This window comes from Protopterus annectens, chromosome 6.part0 (assembly GCF_019279795.1).
Source record: "Protopterus annectens isolate FY-2018-M chromosome 6.part0, PAN1.0, whole genome shotgun sequence".
Classification (NCBI taxonomy): domain Eukaryota; kingdom Metazoa; phylum Chordata; order Ceratodontiformes; family Protopteridae; genus Protopterus; species Protopterus annectens.
The window spans coordinates 435,725,245-435,747,960 of record NC_056737.1 but is presented as its reverse complement, the minus strand read 5'-3'; positions in this window follow the sequence as shown (position 1 = coordinate 435,747,960).

Sequence of the window (22,716 nt, the reverse complement as noted above, 5' to 3'; positions counted from 1 at the left end):
TTTCTGCTTTTTTTCCAGCAAGGTACACTGTGGTTACATTCTTGAAGCTCAGTACAGAACTTACAGTTCAACACACACTTCTGCAACAATATTTTGATATACACATAGCATATAGTTTTATTGCATTTGGACAACAAGCATACAAATCATATTATTATTCACAAATGACACATAATTATTTACAAAATTCCAGCTAGCTGGGCTGGCAGCCTTCACAACATCAAGTAGATTTTATTTGGTGCTATAACTGTGAAACTATTACATGGTATATTTTTGGTTTAGGAAGATTAACAATGTTTTCTTTGATAATTTTTATTAGATCTGAGGGCCAGTGAGTTTGCTTTAGTATTACTTGGAAATATGTTTCACTGCATATATAGATCTGAAGTCAGCAAGTTTGATTTATTATTACTGTAAAATAGTGTATGGATTCCTACAGTTTTCATTGTGCTTCAGAACTTCTTAAGCTGACCAATGCATGATTCTTGTCATTCTTTACAGTAACACGAGCTTAGAGATTCAAGTGTTAATTTAATAATGTCTCTTACTCTGATTTACTCCTATATGCATTATCCCATTTTTAAATTTGTTAAAATAGGCTTGTATTCAGATGTGCTTTTCCCCTACAATTGCCTAGTCTTTAATGGGTGTAATCTTAGTTGGAGAGGTGTTCGGATAATTTAGAAGACTGAGGAAGCAGTATTAGAGTATGTGGCACTATAAAATGGAGTCCAGCTGATCTTATTTAGTTTTGCATATAGGTTAGCTTCAGAAGATCCTGGCACTGTCCTAGTAGTTATATAAATTGAAAGGCCTTTATGGTTTTAGAGACAAGGCAATAAGAATGGGATTGTGGCCACTCAGTATTAGCTAGAATTTAGTGTAACTGCACTTTTTCAGGAATGTTAGACAGTGCTATATCCAAAGCTGAAAATTTTGGATTACCTGTATTTAGTCTAGTACCTATTGTTACCAATTTATTTATATTATGTCAGTTTATTTAGTCATTTTTTTCAATGTCTCCAAGTATTTACAGTTTATAATTTCTACTATGATTTAATATTTTATTGAATATATTTTGAGAGGTGTTATGGTTCTTTGAGGTGGGATATATAGCCAAAGTCAAAGTAGACTCTATTGTCATTTAGAACTACACGTGTAGCCTAAACAAAATTTTGTGCATCAGTTCAATTCTTGAGATTACAAAGGATAGTGAAACAACACATACAAGTAGAGGAATAAACATAACTAGCAAATACAATACTACTCCCAATACACGCAAGAAAGAACAGAGACATTTACCAACACTCATATACGAAAAGAATACCCTCCCCTGAGTTAAATTAACTACCCTGTTTAAAGTAAAACAAAACATACTACAGCTTGAAATGCCTAAGTTATTCGTCGAACATTGCACTTGAGTGAGTTAAATAATACTATGAACATAATAAATAAATATTGTACTTACTTGGAATATGTCTAAGTATATATTTCACAAATAAAGAAAATTTGAGTTGTGTGTCTTGACCCCTGGGACTAGTGCCTGAGTTCAGAAGTCTAATCACTGTAGGGTAGAAACTGTTACTGAAGCTTGTAGTCCTGCAGTGGATGCTGTAATATCACCTGTCTGATGCCAGATGCTCAAACAGTCCATGCGCAGGATGTGTGCTGTCCTGTATTATTTTGGTAGCCTTTTGGATGCTTCTCTCAGAATAAAGATGTTGTATTGATGGAAGACTAAAACCTGTTACCTTCTCTGCAACCCTCACTACTCTTTGTAGCACCTATTGCACTTCTATAGAAGGCAGAGAGAATATGAGGAGGAAGCTTAGCATTTTTCAGCCTTCTTAAAAAGTGGAGGCATCGGTGTGCTTTCTTGACCAATTGGATGGTGTTTCCCAACTATGAGAGATACTCTGATATGTGTACACCCAGGAATTTCGTACTCTTAACCCTCTCCACACTCTCACCATTGATCTTGAGCACTGGGTGGTCTGTTCTCCTTTCCTTGAAGTTGATGATATTCTCTTTGGTCTTGCTTACATTCAGGTCAAGGTTGTTCCCCTCTCACCAACTGATCAGAGATGCCACATCCTCTCTGTATGACCTTTCATCCTCATTTTGAGCCCCATGACTGTGGTGTCATCACAAACTTGATGATATGGTTGGACTTGTGCTTAGCATAGCGGTCATGGGTCAGGATGGTGAATAACAGTGGGCTGAGAACACATCCCTGTAGAACATCTGTGTTCATCGTGATGCACTTTGATGTGTTCTTAGCGGAACACACTGTCTACAGTCTCTCAATCAATCCAGGATCCAGTTACAGAAATGTTTACTGATTCCTAAATGTACCAGTTGTTCTATCAGCTGCACTGGTACTACCATATTAAATGCAGAGCTGAAGTCTATGAACACATCCTTGCATAGTTGTCTTTGCCCTCTAAATGCTCAAGGGAGATGTTTAGTGCTACTGATATGGCATCAGCCGTGGATCAGTTAGCTCTGTATGCAAACTGCAGAGAGTCAAAATCAGGAGGTAGGCATGATGAAAGATGCTTTTTAATCAGCCGCTCAAAACTGTTCATAACAGTAAATGACAGAGCAACTGGTCTGTAGTTGTTTGGGCTGGAGGAAGTGGTTTTCTTAGGTAGTAGGATGATGTTAGTTCCCTTGTAGCATGAGGGTACTTTTGCCATGGAAAAAGAGGTGTTAAATATCTCCATGAGTACTGTGCATAGCTGATCAGCACAACCTTTTTAACACCTTGCCCAGTATGTGGTCTGGGTCAGCAGCCTTCCTGGGGTTCATTCTCCTTAGCTCTCTTCTTATTTCCTCTGTGCTGAGGCTGAGTACTGCATCCTACATCCTAAACATATATGTTTTCCATATATGGCTGCAAATTATATTTGTATGAGTATCCATTTGGAATTTGTACCATTATGTGTGTTGCTGTTAGCAATTAACAATGATGATAAGCTTGTATAGTTTCAGCTATTAACAATGATGATAACCTTGTATAATTTCTTAATAGTTTTAATCCCACACCCTTTTAATTTTCCCGCATGATTATAGAATATGTTTGGTTTATTTAGTGAGGAATACAAGAGTTATCCATAAGCCTGGGTTGATCATGATTAAACCTGTTGGACTGTACTGTTGCAGCCAGGATTCCATTTGTGTGCATTTATAATTTATAATATATATATATATATATATATATATATATATATATATATATATATATATAATACACTTTACATATATAGATATATAGAGAAACACACGCACATGCGCGTGCGAGCACACGCGCATGCACACACACACACACACACAGTTTTTTATATATATATATATATATATATATATATAATAGCCATATTTGGGTTTCCAGTTTTAAGTGAATTTCTTAGTGTGGGATTACAGAGGATTTGAGTTGTTGGCCCTGGTTTAAGATGAAAACCTCCTGCTTGCATTATTACAAGAATTACCACATTTCTTTGTGTGTGATACTAACAGATGGGTATATTTGTAATGTACAGGTTGTTATTATGGTCAATGTTTTGGATAAAAGTTACACCACAGGTGATTTAGTTCACTGTTGAGATCTGATTAATTTTGTTGGGCTTATTCCTTGGCAGAGTGTTTCTAGTTTTACTGGTTATTAGAAATTAATTAAGGATGAATAGTAACAATGTTAAGCATTTTACTTTGTATACTGTGAGTCAGTTGCAATGAGTATTAGAAAAAAGGAGATGCTAGCATTAACAAGTATGGATTGTGCAAGCATTTATATTGTACACATGTATAGGAATAGTATGCTTATTTTATATACTATGGGTAGTGTGGGCTTTTGTTTTGCAAGCCAAGAACAGTTTTAAGGGTTATTTATGGTGAATTGTTAATTAAAGGATGTTTATGTGTGTGTATATATGTATATATATATATATATATATATATATATATATATATATATATATATATATATATATATTGGATCAATGAAGTGGGCTGCAGATAGTTAATATGGCAACAGCTATTGTTTGTGTGAGAGGCATGCCTCTCAACTGTCTATATTTTTGCCTCATAATTTTTCTGTACATCATAAAATGTGCAGTTTTCTGTCAAATCATTGTAAATTGAAGTCACTATATAATGACAGACATTTGAGTTTCAGACGTCATAGCCTTCAAAAATGCATGGTAAGGCATAGCTTGTTATTTTTTTCAAACATTTAAGTTTATAAGAACAATATTTAAAAATCTGTCCCCATTTTAGGTCTTTGTTTTTCCATTATTTTTGGGTTTGTCCAGATTAAAAATAAAAGTGTTGTAGTGTAACATGACTTGCCTAACACCTTTTAAAACTGTTATCCAAATACCACTGCACTTTGATGATGATGTCTTATTTCTGTGTCCATTAAGAGGTGTTGGTACTGTTCTGTGGTGAATGCAATCTCTATGGCAGCATGAGATTTGCTTTGTTGTATAACAGTCAGGTTCATATGTAAGCAGCTGTTGGTTTAGTTACATTCTTACACATGACCTTTGATACAAACAGCTTATTTTTTTCACATTTTTTAATCAGCATGTTCCATATATTACAAAATTGTTATATTAAGTTCTTAAATACAAACCTCGCTGTTACGGAAGAAAATGAACTTAATGCTACAGACAAATGACAGTCAGGAACAACATGAAAAAATAAGCAATAGCTTCAGAAACTGTAACATATCTCACAGTGTCACAGAAAAGGCATTCAGAAGCAAAGTATTAGCTAATCAAACAACGGCTTTAAAAGGTTGCACTTACCTGCCATTAAACAAAAGCTATTTCACAGGAGGCAGCTGAAAATTCCCATTTATTACAAAAGAGTATATCTGTATGTGCAATTACAGCCTTTCATTGTGTGCTCTTGAAATAGATGTCCACCTCCAGAGGTGAATTTGTTGACATATATTTCTCAAGCATGCAACAATTTGAATGTGACTGGAGACCCAGTTACAATCCATTGTGGTGAATACCGTTAGAATGCTACATTCTTGATTCAATTTCTTGTAAATTTCTTAAAATAACTGTAGAACGCCTTCTTACTGTCTTCAGCCTTGGTGACTAGACTAGTTTCATGGTCAGATCCTGGTATTTTTTTCTAACTTTAATGTGCTTCTTCTGCAAAATTTTTACCAGTATTTATTCTTAGAGGCTTAATTTTCTTTGAAGATCTCATGGTACCTCTACTTAAGTAAGTCCATCCAGAAAATTCAGTTTTAAGTTTTTGTGCATATCTGTCACATTCAGGAAGATGATAGGAGTTGTTGTCAAAGTATCTAGCTAAACTCATGGAGATTTTGAAAAGACTTGGCATGTAATTAATAATTTTAATAATAGCTTCATCTTATTTCTGTGTCTTGATAAGGGGTGTTGGTGCTGTTCTGGTAAAGATGGTTCATATTTCAAAGTTTAGTACAGGCAATTAGGGCTTCATCTATAGTCTTGTGTTTCATTCCCTCAGTCTCTATTTGCATTCTGCATGCCTCTCATCAAATCATTTAATAGGACAGCAATTCTGGACTGCCCCTGAAAAAGGGTATTTCTAAAAAAATAAATATTTATATTTTATTATTTTTCTTAAAAAGGAAATCAAACCTAACCTTATAGTGGGAGATGATTTTCATTTGAGTGTTGTTGTCTTCTAAGAGAATAATAATTGATTTTCTGACTTAGTCCAAATATTTGTAGTCTGTAGTGATAACAATTAATGTTCAGCCAGTTTTGTCGTATGATTGCACATGATCATCACTTTTGCCCCTCTTTGTGAAGAAACAAGTCAAAAGAGGAATCTCAGTGGAGCACTGCTTAGGTGTACATCCTGGCTCATGGCTGTACAGAGTATACCAATAATGTGGGTTTAAAATCATTTGCATTATTTCTTTTAACATTTAAGTTTTTTATGAGTGCATGGCATGAGTTTTATATTAAAAATATTCTGTTATATCTTTGCAGTCCTAAAGTAGATGTAATTTTTTACAATATATTTATGCAAACTTGCCACTCATCTTGTTGGCGTTAGAAAGTTCAGTTCTATTCTACTACTCTTCTTCTAAATTAATATTTTCCTACATCAGTAACTGCATTTTACCACCACTAAAACACTCTAAAAAGATGTTATATAATGTGAAACAGGCCTTTACTCTTAACAAATTTATACTGGTCAGATGTTTGGCTGAAATAATACGGTTTGTTTGCCATTAAGTAAAAGGGCTTCCCAAAAAGTTGCAGACTCTTTTGGCACACAAGAGAAATATTGCTGCACGTCTATTTCCCATTGGTAGTATACACAAACAGCATGAGAATACTTAGTGCATTTGAAAAACCTCAGACAAAATCCTGAAAAGTTCAAAAGCTGATTATAGTTTAGCGAAAAGAAAAATAATTTTCTATGTTTTCCTCTAGAAAAAGTAGACTGATGTTTTGGGGAACTGAGCATTATCAGAGTGTCTTAAATGAATACAGCATTATGTATAATGCAAGATTTGAAAATATATGATGCAACTGAGACATTCATCTAACTCAGCATTTATGAGGTGAGATATTAGTAACTGGCCCAGACATTTTGATGAATATCTGCTGATTTCAAGTGGGATTGCAAAGGTTAACAAACGCCATCTCTTTATGAGAGCTATCCCTTCATGACAAATAGGGTTCAATTGAATGTTATTTATGCATGGAAGTATAAACATATAGTAAAATAATTAAGGTCTGACTGCATTTAATTTATTTTGCAGTCTAAAATGATTATTCCAGTTAGCGACCGGCTGATCCTTCTTTAAGTTTTAATCAAACCAGCATTATGTATTTTTCTATAAGCTTTAAGTAATGTGTAGTACTGTGTTCATGTAGGCAGTGCTCTAGGCACTTAGGCAGGCACTTTGAACATTCATTAAGATAAATGCTCTAAGCATTTAACAAAAGCTTAAGCATTAACACTAATTACAAAGCTCACTGTCTTGGTGCTGAGACATTTGCATTACAAATGATAGCTTCTCAAAACAAGCTGCTGAAAGCCCTTCTATCTTATGCAAAATATACTTGGCCAAATGCATATAAATGTAGGATCATTTAAATGATGACATGGCAAAAGCTTTTCAGTGAGTGCTGTACAATGCACAAAGACGTACGAGCGTGCGCACACACACACACACACACACACACACACACACACACACACACACACACACACACACACACACACACACACACACACACGTGTATGTCTGTCTGCATGTAAGTATATATTTATGCATGTGTAGTATTTTGCTATACATAATCATACATACTGTTCAAGGCAGAATAATTTGAAATGCATGATTAGTAATCAGATTGCAGGAGGTACATTCGTAAGGATTGCAGACTTAGTTCTAGTATATCATTAACATTATGCCTGTTGCAATTATTATACTTTAATCAAGAATTCAGTTTTATAGTCAGTACTAATCTTAAGATGTTAAAACTGTTTTGCTGTTGGACTGTTTTGGAGTCTGTTTTCAGTAACAGAATCTGTAGGTGCATATGAAGAAAGCACGTTAGGAAAGTATTATTTCAGTTTGTTAGTGTGGGACCTTTGAGCGGCCATGGTGGTGCAGCGGTTAGCATTGTCACCTCACAGCAAGAGGTTCTCTGGTTCAATCCTTGGCTGGGGTGCCTTCTGTGCGTAGTCTGCATGTCTTCCCTGTGGTCATGTGGGTTTCCTCCGGGTGCTCTGGTTTCCTCCCATATCCCAAAGACTTGCTGTAGGTGGATTGGAAACTCTAAATTGGCCCTAGGTATAAGTGTGTGTGTGCCTTCTGTTGAAGGTAGAGTGCCGGGCTGGCAACTCGACACCGTAAAAACTCTACTGCCAATCATGAGCGGACAGGTGATCTGCTGTGGTGACCCCTAACCAGGAAAATCCGAAAGAAGTGTGGGACCTTTATTATTGGTTTGGGTTAAATAAATCTTAAAATATTAACATTTTGTGAAATAAAGGATATTATCAGTTAACATCTGAGAGGGAAGGAGGAGATGGTACAAAGCAGATTGTGAAAGATAAGTTAAACATGGGGGATCTGGGTAATAAAGTATGGCTGGTGGAGTAACACGGTGTGCTAAATGCAATACTTCAATGCTCTGACATGCAAAAGATGATAAACTGAATAAATAAGGAGAACTAGGAGTGGCAGAACACTGTATAGTTTGAATGATAAATGGAATTGAAGATACAGTTGGTAGCAATATTTATTTGAAGTAAGATGGTAATGCACATTGATTAACAGAGCACGATTAACAAGGGTGTATCCAGCCATACTCTCAGTACAGTACAGAGTACATTTTTTTCTGAACATCATTCAAAACAAAGTGTAGCTTTTTCTGAACATGACATGTCTGTGACTATCTGAATTAATATCTTGCATAACAGATATAGAAGCTTGCTAACAGAGGAGATTGCTAATCTAACGGAAATATATTTAATTGGTTTAGGGAACAAATGCAAATGATGCATGCATTTCTTAAGTCTTTGGGAACAATAATCTGTGAGATGTGTATATTTTATAATGCCAGGTGGGTGGGCTGTGGGCAGCAATAAGAGATTGAGAGTACAAAATGGAATTTTCTGGCTACAGCCCTGGTTGTTAGGTATGAGCAGAGTGAATAGTGGAGTGATGGTTTAAATAAAAGAGGAGTTTATGGGAAAATGAGGTTTTAATAAGGGAAAATGGAGAGGTAAGTGCAGGAAAGACGAATGAAAGTGAGGACATCTGGAAGCTGATACAGCTAGAGAAAACAAGTAATAATTTGGCAGTCGGGGATTGTTGTATTATGAACAGCAGCAAGCATTAAAAATAAAGTAAAAATATGGTCCGTGACAATATTGTGATAAGAATATATTCTGAAGTGCAACATGAGTTAAAAGAGTTGGACAGAACTTTTGAAAGAGAACAATATGTTGGGAGGGAAACGTGGCAGTGAACAGCAAGCCTTATGAGAATGAGAGTAAGGGAGGTTAAGCATTGTGTAATTAGAGAAATGGTGAAGAGACCAATATGGTCCTTAATGGTAAATTCAACAATAATGGTGACTAACAGGACAAGAGATGGGATAAGGATGGAGAATTTTTTTGAGTTCATAGGTAGGTACTAGGCTATCGGCCCAAGGGCCTATGTAAGCCTATTTAGCAAGGTTCCCTGGCTTTCGCCACTCAAGAAAGTTATTTTCCTGTGCCCCTGTCGAGCAGTGCCACAGAAGTGATCCTCGGGGTGAATTTCCTATCTCCCATCCACTCATTAAGATTTTTCTTGAAGAGTGCTAATTAGGAATTCTGCTTGACATAGACAGGTAGCTTGTTCCAGAGTATGGGAAGTCTCCGGGACAGGAATCTATCCCTCCAGCATGTTCTGTTTATTGTGGTGACAAGGTTTAGGTCCCTAGAGCATGTTTCTCGGAGGGATTGGGATTTCTTAAGGTGTAGCATGTCCAAAAGCTCTGGGTTTTACATAGCTTTGTATGTTAGACAGAGATCACCTCGGAGTAGGCAATATGCTACAGAGTAAAGCTGGCGTTTTTTGAGACGGTCAGTGTTGGGCGTCTGTTTGAGTCCCATAATCCTCCTTATGAGGTACATCTGAGGCCTTTCCAGCTGTTGCAGATGTCTTGTGAGGCATATTCCAAAAGGGGCATTGTACTCAATAATTGATCTAATGATAGCTAAGTAGAGGGGAACAATGACCTCTTTTTTTCTGGATGAGAACCCTTTTGTGATGAGGTGTGCCATGTAGAAGGATTTCCTGATTACTGTGGTGATGGGATTATCAAAGGAAAGACTACTCTCCACCTGAGTCCCAAGGTCTCTTATCACACCTTCAGAATTAAGTGGGCTGCCACCTATGTGGTAGTTCATGGGTACAGAGTTTTTTCCAAAGGGGATGACAATGCACTTTTTGGGATTGAGCTTGAGGCCATGGCTCTGACACCAGGCATCTGTCTCAGTGAGGCCCTTCTGTAGGATGTCCACGTTATTTGGGGACTCACCTATGGCACCTAATTTGCTGTCATCTGTAAACTTCATCAGCCCTCTGTGTTAGCCCATACTTCAGAGAAGTAGATACCAAACAGGAGAGGACCCAGGACTGAACCCTGTGGCACTCCACTTGTCACTGGTTTGAAGTCAGATTTGGAGTGTGCAACTTTTACAGTGTGGGTTCTGTCAGTGAGCCAGTTGGCGACTCATCTTGTGACGTAAGGATTTATATCCAGTTTAGTGAGTTTATCTATAATTCCAGAATGGGGGATGGTGTTGAAAGCCTTGGCAAGGTCAGGTTAGGCTGTGTGAACTACCTTACCTTCGTCTATGGCTTTGGTGACTGTTACAAAGAAGTCGATCAGGTTCAGGAGGCATGATCTGCCTTTCACAAACCCGAACTGGGTGGGGTCCAGAGTTTGGAAGTTTCCAATGTCTTTGTTCATGAGTTCCATGATGATATGTTCCATGGCCTTGCAGACCAGGCTCATCAGGCTAATAGGGCGATAGTTCCTGGGGTCCACGGTGGTTCCTCTTTGTGGAGTGGTATAACTATTGCTGTGCACCATTCAGTGGGTACAAAGCCTGACATGAAGCTATAATTGAACATGGTGCTTAGGTGGTGAGGTAGTTCATTCTGAAGTTCATGTAGAATGCAGCCTGGGGTGTTGTCTGGTCCCATGGATGCTGTGTTTTTGGCTTTGGAGAGTGCAGTCTTTATCTGCGCAGTTGTGATTGCAGGGGCATTGCATTCTTCCGGTATAGCTAAGGGCCATTTAGGGGATGACAGGGAGGTACAGTTAGCACTGAACCTATCAGCCAGGATGTTGGTGATATCAGTTGGTTCTGTGATTTTTGTGCCATTGTGCTGTAACTCAGAGCAGATCTGGGTGTTGCCATTGAGATTCTTGACATAGCTATAGAATGCTTTGTGGTTGTCCTTAGAATCAGTGGCAATCTTGTTTTCATAGCTAGCTTTGGAGGATTTTATGAGGGATCTTAGCTTCTTACTGAGGCTGACCAGGGTGCTCCTCCACTCATGGGATTTTACTCTCTTTTGAAACAGTTTCTTCCTTCTGTTGTAGAGTTTGTTTACAGCAGGGGACCACCAGATTGGCTTCCTTTTTTTTGAGGATAGCGTCTTGGTTATGTTGGGGATAGCATGATCCATGCACTCATGTAAGTGCTTATAGAGTGCATTTGTGTAGGATTCAGCAGTCATAACTGAATTGTCCATCTGTGTGGGTGTTATGAAGTTTGCCATTTCTGTCATAAGAAGCATGAAGTTGGCTTTGGAGACATTTTTTACAGTAGCTTCCTTGATGGGGGGTGGGGGCAGGATCTGACCAATGAGGAGTTGACCTCAGGTGTGGAACACCAGTCACTCATGTTGGTAATGATTAGGTCTAGGATATTGTAGCCCTGGTTGGGGTGTGGATAAGTTGATCCAGGGCACTGGAAGTTATGAATTCTAGAAAGCGCTGCACAAAGGAGTTGGTACATGAGTAGTTTTCTCAGTTAATGGTGGGGTAGTTGAAATCTCCCATTATTATGGTGTTTGGTTGAACCCTAATATTTTCCAGTATACCAAGAAAAGAGGAGTGAAAATCCTGAGGCATGGTACAGGATCTGTAGCAAGCTACAATTTGGACTGCAGTTTTGCCCAGAGTTAGTTGCGCTTGGATAATTTCGGATGCATTATGTTGGGCAACTAGCCTGGAGGTGTGGATATCCTAGATGAATTTGGACACACTTCTGCCTTTGGTGTTCTGGTCCAGGTTAGATGGCTGAAAGGTATGGTATGAGTTATAGCCTGGTAATGCAGGGATGCTCTTTGAAGCCTTGAACCAGGTTTCAGTCACTGCACAGATATTGATGTTCTCCATTTTAAGGAGTGCCTCGAGTGAGTGCATTTTGAGGTTTAGACTTCAAACATTGAGTAGCATTACCCTCAGTTTTTGCTTGCCTGTACCTGTTATGGTGGTGGGTTTGTCATTTGAACCTTGCCTAAAAAAGGTACTATAGGGGCGGCAAGAGCCTTAGCCAGTATCCAGAATCCCAGGGATGACAGGTACAGGCCATCTCTGGCAAACCATCATGGCTTGTCGACCATGTTGTCCCAGGAAGACAGATACTGGATCCCCTTAGAATGACACCAGAAGCTTAGCCAATTGTTGAATTCAGTCATTTTGTCCTTGTACTGCGGTATCATTATGAGCAAAGGCAGGATGCTACTCAGGACTAGGGTCATACCTGCCTTGATTACATGATTGGAGAGCTCTTCCATATCTCTTTTCATGTAGTCTAGGGAGGTACATATCAGGTCGTTCACACCAACATGGACAACGACAGAGTCATATTTGTACTTGTTGTGGAGTGACCTGAGTGCGTAGGTTATGTGGCAGATCCTGGCACCTGACAGGCAGGTGACAGTTATCTTCTCCTTGTCTAGTCTGGTGAGTGGAACATCAGTGTGCCTGACTATAGAGTCACTTATGACTAATGTGTTTGGTACATTGTTTTGCCTTATGCGCTGTGGCTGAATGGCACACTGAGTCTGTGGGTTATGTGTCTTTTGGGTTGTGTTGAGGGGTGGAGGTCGCTTGCGTCTCTGCTTTGGAGGTCTCTGTTGCTTGGGCAGATTATTATTGAGAGCCTCCTTGAACGTTTTTGTGTTTCTAAGTGTGGGTTTTGATGGTGTAGCTTTAGTGAGACTATATGATGAGTGTGGTGAGATGCAAGTGTTAACCTTCTCCTCTTGACTGACGAGTTCAGTCCTGGTTGAAGAGAGCTTTGCCTCCAGTTTGGCTAGATACATGCATCTCTCACAGGTTGTAGTGTTGGGTGGTAGGAGGAGAGGGTTGTCTGTGTACATGAGGCAATTGCTACATTACCCCAAGATGCCCAGATTCATCAGGTAGACAGGAGAAAACATCGGGAGCTGACCCTTGGACATGCCTAAATAGACAACTATTTTCCTTTAGAAAAGTGAGGAAAGTAGGTACAAGAGCTATTTTACTCTAAGCAAATGAGGAAAGCAAGTACAAAAAATGTTTTCCTCTACGTAATGAGGATGGTTGAGTGCTGTAGTAATTTGTAGCTATTTAGTGCTTACAACAAGTCCTGAGCAACTGCTGAACTCGAAGAAGCAGATTCAAGTGCTAAAACTAAGAAACTGACTATTTCTAAGGGAAAAATTGAAGAGCAGACTTTATGGCACCAGAAATAGTTTAACCCTAGTTAAACTTCACTAAACTATGTAAACAAGGGTTTTTAAACAGAAAGATGAAAGGGATAGAAATTACCCAAAACGGCCAGTAAAACTACAGTTTTTGAGCTGAAACCACTCTTCCAGTGACAGATAGGCTGTTCCAAAGCTCACCACGAGTGTGTAGCCCTTTTAGAGTTAAACAGATGAAAAATGCTTAAAAATGATAATTTAAAGTGCAAACAGTATTTGATTTCAAAAACAGTTCAAGATAAGTAGCAAAGTTAATAAAAAAGGATCAGAATAATGCGGCTAGCAAAAACAAGGAATAAAAAGCAAAACAGAGGTACTTAATCCACTCGAAGTCTCCTTTTCTCTCTCTGCTGCTTTAGGACTCTGCAGGACACCCAGGCAGGCTCTTGCTGAGGTAATATAAGTGCAAAAACCGCACAAACATGTTTTTTTAAACAGAAAGATGAAAGGGATAGAAATACCCAAAATGGACAATACAACTACAGTTTCTGAGCTGAAACCACTCCTGCAGCGACAGACAGGCTGTTCCAAAGCTCACCACTCTCGGTGATGAACAGAGAAGCTTCCCTCTATCTTAGAAAGGTCTGGGCAACACAGGATCTTACAAACAGCCCAGAATTCAGCAAACTCTGAAAACCAGACTTTACTAGATCTAGAAAGGCGGGAAATGAGTAGAGGGATATGATTTTTTTTTTTTTTTAAGTTAAAGCAAATACAGCAATAAAAACACTTTTAACACAGAAAATAGGCTATTGCATTTGAGTGTGTAGCCCTTTTACAGTTAAACAGATGAAAAACATTTAAAAAACAATAATTTAAAGTGCAAACAGTATTTGATTTCAAAAAGTTCAAGATAAGTAACAAAGTTAATAAAAAAGTGATCGGAATAATGCAGCTAGCAAAAACAAGCAATAAAAAGCAAAACAGAGGTACTCAGTCCACTCAAAGTCTCCTTTTCTCTCTCTGCTGCTGTAGGACTCTGCGGGACACCAAATAAGGCTCTTGCTGAGGGAATACAAGGGCAAAAACCATGCAAACATGGGTTTTTAAACAGAAAGATGAAAGGGATAGAAATAGCCCAAAACGGCCAATAAAACTACAGTTTCTAAGCTGAAACCACTTCTCCAGTGACAGATAGGTTGTTCCAAAGCTCACCACTCTCACTGATGAATAGAGAAGCTTCCCTCTATCTTAGAAAGGTCTGGGCAACACAGGAACTTACAAACAGCCCAGAATTCAGCAAACTCTGAAAACCAGACTTTACTAGATCTAGAAAGGTAGGAAACGAGTGGAGGAATAGGATTTTTTTTAAGATGTGCATAATAATGACATCTCAGTGTGGAAAATGGATGAGGATATAAAGATAAGAAAAAAAGAAGTCAAAAGCAGTGTTGAGCAGTTGTAGGGGTGGAATTATCAGAAAATTATTAAAACGTATTAAGAAATGTCAGGGGTAAGTTGAATGACAGGCTGGATAATACTGCTAATTACTACCTGCCAACAGAGTGAAGTAAAAAAGGAAGGTAAATAGGAAGTAAGGGAAGTACATGTAAGATGAGGACAGGGCCCTGATGAGAAGCCCAGGAAAGTTACTTTATTAAGGTTATGTCAAAGTTGAACTGAAGGAGCAGGAAATGATGATGAGAAGGATAATAAGGGGGTTGGAGAAAGGAATTTGTATAGGAATATGGATTTATACAATGAGACATAGGAGATGGGAATGAAGTATGATAAGACAGTTATTATTAAAGAGCATGAAATGAGAGTTACAGCATATCTGAGAACTCGTTGTATATCTTGTTGGTAAGAAGTCACTGGCAAGAGGAGTGAGATGGAAAATAGTAATTCATGTGTACTTGTGATGAAGATGACAGCAGTTTCTTGTACTATTCAAAGTAAAGGTCATATGATGTATAACAATGTTATTTTTACTTGGAGATACACAGTGTAGCAGATAAGATGATTTTGGGTGTTAAGATTTACAGGATTAGTGGTGTGTTTTTTTTGTAAGGGAAAGTTTAAATGCCTACCAAATAATTCAGGGATAGAGTTGAGGGGGCCGCTCATTAGTCTCGTTCTTAGACCTAATCCCTCTGATTTTCCCATCAGACACATTTGTGGAATCTTACTGGGACTAAAATGATAAGGGAAGAAGGAAGTAGAAGGGAAATAAGAAAGCCGGTGATGGTGGGCAAGTCATCATGGAAAGAAAATTGCAAAAATGGAAAAAGACGGAATAAAAGTTTAGTTTAATAAAAAACAAATGGCTAAAAACACAAAATGACTTAATTACATAAAAATCCAAATGGTAAGTGCTTTCATTCCCTTCATGGAACTTCTCCAGTTTAGTTTGACTGGAAATAAATAGCAGATTAAAATAATGAGCATGCTGGTTAGGTCTTTAAAGAGTAGAAAGACTTTGTCACACATTAGAGTGGTAGTAATATGATGAGCCTAAGACTGCAGAAAATTGAAGTGGAATCTGAGGAACTGTGGATGGTGTGTATTTAGTTTGTAAGATAGTGACATTTATGAAACTACAACAAGGAATAGACAACAAAGTTCAGCACATACATTTTTGGTGGAAATTATATAGTGAGAAAGGATTATTAAAGGTTCTAGGTTTAACAGTGAAAATAAAATCAACAATTTGTGTAATGCAAACAATTCTATTTACCAAAATCAAGCACTTTTATCTTCAAGTTAAAATGAGAATTCGTCAGAATAAATCATTCAATTAAATTCCAGCATTTAAGTACTAAAATGGTCACATGCTAAAAGCCACATCATCTTAAGAATCTCAGAACATCAACTTATAAGGATAAAAAAAAAACACCACCTATGTAATTATCTTAAACTTCTCAACTTGAGCACATATTTCATGTTCAAAGTATTATCGAGTCCAGATAACTGAGCGGTATTCAACAAAACTGTCATTTTAATTCTCTTAATTTTAGAAGTGAATCATAACTACTGCTTCTACTTGTAAGCTTAACATAATCAAGTACAATAAATATGATTTTTTGATGTTAGGATAATTCTAAGTATGGTTATAAAAAGAATTCCTAACATAATTTATTTTTATTTGGTGCAAATACTTATATATACACTTTATAAACAGTCTTCTTCATCTAGAACCCCTCACAGCTACAATAGAATGCAATGTATGCAGTACATCTACTGTTGCATGTAAAATGGTGAGGAATAGAAAAACTCCTATACATATGCTTAGAACATATTAGAGGTTCTTCCATAATGCACCTACAAATACCTTTCATTTGATTTGTTAAGTACCATGGGTGCTGGAACCATAGAGCCAGGGGGAGGGGGAGCCCCCACCTTTACAGCTGTAAGAGCTGTCAGGAAAATTTAATGAAGTGGAGTTTTCACACTAACATGGATTCACGTGCGGAAGTTAAACTGACTAAACTAGCTGTTCCTGTTCTCTTATTGCTCTGTGTTAGAGGAGTTATGCTGCCACTGTTCTGTTGGTGCTGCCAGAGCCAGAATCATGCCAGTAAGGAGAGTTTTATTCTTTTATTTGCAGGAGTTTTGTTGCTAGTGTGTGTGTGTGTGTGTGTGTGTGTGTGTGTGTGTGTGTGTGTGTGTGTGTGTGTGTGTGTGTGTGTGTGTGTGTGTAAAATGTCCCAGTTAAGTATACCTGGTGGTTATTGTTACTCAGGCTCAAACAAGAGCCTGAATTCTCCACCCACACCACCACTTGTGATTTATGGAGTTGAGTCCATAGCTCTCGACTGTCCAAATTTTCACAGAATAGTTGGCTCGTACTTTTGGCCTGTTCTTAAAATTTTTGGTTTTCTGGCAAATCAGTGAGAACTGAATTCACTAAAGAATGATAGCCCTTTAAGCTTCAGTCTTCCTATCTTTCAGGAAACACATGGTAACACATAACACTTTATTTTAGCAACTTTCTAAAGATTATACAAGTAATATTTAAAATATGTCCCTGGTTTTGGGCCTTTACCCCCCCCCCAAATAAATGTTGGCTTTTTCCAGATTTCTTGTGCTGCCAAGTTGAGAGATTTAGTTGAGCATCAAGTAGATTTTACAAGGAGCTGAGAGCTTCAAGGGGAGAGAAGTTTAGTGCTACTTATGGTAGTAATAGGTAATAGGTAGTATTCTTGTTTTTGATGCAGAAGGCTGTGGGTTCTACTACCACGTTATGCAGACTGATTGCTGATACTGTAATGTGTTGTATTTTAAAGGGAGTGGATGCCGCAGTCCTATGAATGTCCTCCTTTGGAAGAGTTACCTAGTAACTATGTTTCTGTTTGCCATCCATTCCCCATTGCAAATTACTAGCTTATCATTTTTTAAATGTAGCATAGGCAATGTATTCTTCAAAGGCAACAGGCACTTTATTTGTAGCTGAAACAATAAATATAAAATTGTTTGCTAGCAGCAACCTCTTCATTAGTTGCAGATCCCTCTAATCTGGAATTATTTAGATGAGTTACTTCTGCAGAGATTCTGCATATTTACTGATATTGGTGGATTGTAATGACAGACATTTGAGTGGCCTTTTATGGTTGAAATTTTCTGAAATGGGTAGTTTTGTTATTATTGGTTCATACATTTTGTTTCATTGCTTACTAGAAGACTGTTCCAAACTACAAATTTAAAACATATTCTAACAATTGATGCTGTATTATACAAGGAATATAATTTAATACAGTCAGGTTAATACAATCAGGAAGGTGAATCAAAGAATGCATACATGTATGCTTGCTCACAGGATGCAGGAGATCAAAATAGTGTAAGAGACCAATCACCAATGGAGTCCCCCAGGGTTCGGTGCTGAGACTTTTTCTGTTTGGCATCTCAAAAGTAAAAGAAAATACCAAAGGGCTTTGGCCGACTATGTTTGAGATGACTGCAAGCTAGGAGCAATTACTGAATCCCCAAATGACTTAATCATCATGCAGGAAGGTTTGTCCCAAACAATAACTGGTGCCAGAATCATGAATTGAAACTAAACTCCAAGAAATACATTATCATATCCTTTGGGAAGTCATCTACTCCAAGGAACTGCCAAACTGACAATGCCTCATGAGAAATGACTCAGTTGTTTGGCATTTGGGAACTTGTGGGTACAGTGACCCAACTTTTGACCAATATATGCCCAGAGTCATAAAAAAGTATTTTTATATTGCACAGCTTATAAACAAATTTATTGTGACTAGATCTAGAGATATTTTTGTCCCACTTTACAAAGCCCCCATTAGGCCAATCATTTTCAATAATGTCCACTTTGGCATGTATCTGTCCAGACTCATGCAACAGTTGGAATACCCACAGAGATATCTTACTAAAAGGATACACGTGCTAAACAATAGGTCTTGCATGGACCACCTCAAAGATTTATCACTATACTCAGTATCCTACAGAGTGCTTAGAGGTGACATGTCCGGCATACAAGGCATCCTCTGACCTAATACAGATGGATGTACTTAACATCAGCAAGTCAAATGGCATCAGAAATACTCAGTCCAGGTATCTAAACTGAATGTTGTGAAGAGATGGATATATATCACAGAGGCTACCACTGTTCCAGAACAGACTATCCATTCAAGTAAAACAAAACTCATCCCTGTCCATATTCAAATGCAACTTGGATCTAAGGATAGGTAATAGAAAATGTACTCCAAGATTGCCCCTCATGCCACTAATGGATAGAGGCAGTTCCTAAATGCTGCATCCCTTACATGGGTCCCCTCAAATTATCTATATTATGATCACATTTATTCCCACTTGAATTAATATACAATTAACAGCCATGATATAGGTAAGACCAATCAGGAAATGTTAATTCAAGCACCAAAAGGATAATTGGCTAAGTTTAAAATGTCCTCCAAGTGAATCTATGTTGTTGTAGCAAATAGTTTTAAAAAATTGCCCTTTTTAGATCACTAAGTGCCCCTCTCATCCTCCGCCCCCCCCCCACCCCAGTCTTCAACAGCTTCTGGCACCTCTGTTAAGTACACATTTAAAGTGTGAGAATTGTTTTGAAATAATGCTTCAAATTCATATTTTTCCTAAAAGTAAACCTGTGCCCTTCTCATATATGTATAAAGTGCCATTGCCCATTGTGACTTACTGGATTCTTAACTCAATGTTTTCTCAGCACATGGGGTCAGTGAAGGCTTGATGACTGAATGTATAGGCATAACATTTACACTAGGATTATTATTTATAGCCCTGCATGATTTGGGATGTATGCACTATTAAGTACTTTTATTGGCTGGCAATAACTTTTAAGTATGTCTGCTTAAAGGTGCATATGGCTAGGTATCTTGTGGTTTCTATGACTGCATGCCTACTATTGTATTTATGCTCCTATAAGATCTTCTAGTTTTCATACAATAAGTGGCATGTTAATTAATTTAGTATCCACACTGTCCATAATAAACATTTTTACTCTATTAACAACACTCAAATTATATTTCTAAAACCAATGTGTAATGATGTTGTGCACACAATAGCTTTATACTTATTTCTAAATGCAATAACTTTGTTGAAACAGTGTGTGAATAAGGTTTTCCTTGAAAATCTCTGTAAAAAATTCAATTTCATCCTTAAAAAAATTGACTTTAGAAGTTAAACAAGATGCTGTAACAGAGTTTTGACAATGTTCTTTTTGACATACAGTGAAGATGTAAACATGTAAATAGGAATTCTAAAAATAGATTTTCTATACAATCTTGAATTGAGCTTTATTTCACCTTCAGTTTTATTCAAATGAATGTCCAAAAAAACACATTCTCATTAATGTTATAGATGAATTTTCAAATATCAGTAGTATGACCAAGTGACTTTAAAAAGTCTCAAACTCAGTCTTGCTACACATCCAAATAAAAAATAAATCATCTATTTATCTGCCATAAAAAGTCTTATTACTAAAGGTTTTCTTTCTATAAAGGAACTTATTTTTCCAGTTGTTCACAACGATGTTAGCAAAACTAGATCAGAATTGACACGTAGCAATACTAGTTATTTGCTTATAATGCATTCTCTTAACCACCACAAAAATGTTTTCAAGTATCAGTTCCTGCAGGGTATAAACCACAATATCTTTACTGGAACAGAATATGGATAAGTAAAACAATAACATTGCCTACACCAAAAATATAATCAAAATGTGTATTGTATCTTGTAAAGTCATTAACTAATGACAGAAACTGCCTACAGACTCTTATAAAAGACTTTATTAATGAGGTTGAAGCATCTTGTCAATGTACACTGCTTCTGGCCCCATTTTTTGATCCACTAGCAGACATAGGTGGCCTAATTGGAGGTCTGTTTTTGTCATTGTGTATCTTTGGAATGCTAAATAATGTGGCAACCTTGGGTGTACTTATTTGTAAAAAGCCAAACAAATCTGAAATAATATTATCCTGTAATAATAAGTCAAGAATACATTGATCAATTACCCTGCAAGCAAAATATATATCACCAATACATATTTCATTCTAATCATTATTATGCAACAAAGAAATCATATTAGAAATATAATCTTCTTGGTTTCTAAGAACTATATACCCCACTACTGTCAACCTTCATTACTCTTAATGACTGATCACCTTGAAAGGTCTTTAAAGCTTCATATTCCTGTGACATTAATTTATATTTAAATGTAGTTGGTTGACTAATTTCTTTATGTCAGTAATAACAGTATTCTCAAATGTTGTGATAGCTCTGACAAGGGGTAAGTTAAAAGTGGTCTTACAAACACTGAAAGAGTCAGCTTTATCAATCTCAGGATCACTTAAATGTATTATTTAAATGTAAATGTCCAATGTAAAGTTTTATGCTGATAAACATTTTTGGTATTGAGGGTATAGCTGCACACTCAAAGGATAAGTCTTTTTTGAAAATAGAATAAATGTTTTTTATGAAAAGTTCCACAAGTTCAACTGAAAACAAATTCCAGATCTTGGAACTCTTCATCAGTGTTTATTTACCTCCACTGTAGTCTTTTTCCTTGATTATCATTCTACAATTTCTATTCCTGTTGTACAACATTCTTGTTTCCTGATTGCTGATTCCCATCATTCAGACCTTGTTGAAACCCTTGGGCTGCATGGGCAATCAACCAAGATGACCTCTCTGGTGCTTGCCTCATAAATAAAGATATTGGGGACTTACAGACACTGGATCCTACCCAGTTCGGCTTTGTTAAGGGCAGATCCTGCCTCTTAAACCTGGTCGACTTCTTTGAAACAGTCACCAAGGCCATTGACGAAGGGAAGGTGGTCCACACAGCCTACCTGGACCTCGCAAAAGCCTTCGATACAATACCCCACTCTGGCATTATAGATAAGCTCACCAGCTTAAATATAACCCCCTATGTCACTAGATGGGTTGCAAACTGGCTCAAGGACAGAACCCACATGGTTAGAATTGCTGGAGCCATGTCAGACTCCAAACCAGTTACAAGTGGCATCCCACAAGGCTCAGTCCTGGGACCTCTCTTGTTCGGTATATATTTCTCAGAGGTACAGGCCAACACAGAAGGACTGTGGTTGACCAAGTCCCCATCTCCATTTTTATATTTTTATATGTTTTAGATGACTTGTCTCTTGTTTTTATTGCTGTATCTCTATTGTGCACAAGTTTTATACTTGTTTTCATTACTATGTTTACTTTGTGCACTTTTAATGTGTGTTATAGCTTTAAAGAGCCTAAGGGTTTTTGGCGCCTTTATATGTATTTAAATAATTGGCCTGTAATGGGTTATGTCACTGAAGGTCTGATGAAGCTATTGCGAAAGCGCTAACCTGTCTCAACAAATAAAATTTATTGTGTGTATACCTGGATTACTATTTCTCAGTACCGATTACATACTGGTGATTCTTGGAGATTATTTCTATTGGTACCCTCCATTGCATTGCTCAGTAGCTGTTTGCTTAATTAGAGTTTTGACAATGTTCTTTTTGACATACAGTGAAGATGTAAACATGTAAATAGGAATTCTAAAAATAGATTTTCTATACAATCTTGAATTGAGCTTTATTTCACCTTCAGTTTTATTCAAATGAATGTCCAAAAAAACACATTCTCATTAATGTTATAGATGAATTTTCAAATATCAGTAGTATGACCAAGTGACTTTAAAAAGTCTCAAACTCAGTCTTGCTACACATCCAAATAAAAAATAAATCATCTATTTATCTGCCATAAAAAGTCTTATTACTAAAGGTTTTCTTTCTATAAAGGAACTTATTTTTCCAGTTGTTCACAACGATGTTAGCAAAACTAGATCAGAATTGACACGTAGCAATACTAGTTATTTGCTTATAATGCATTCTCTTAACCACCACAAAAATGTTTTCAAGTATCAGTTCCTGCAGGGTATAAACCACAATATCTTTACTGGAACAGAATATGGATAAGTAAAACAA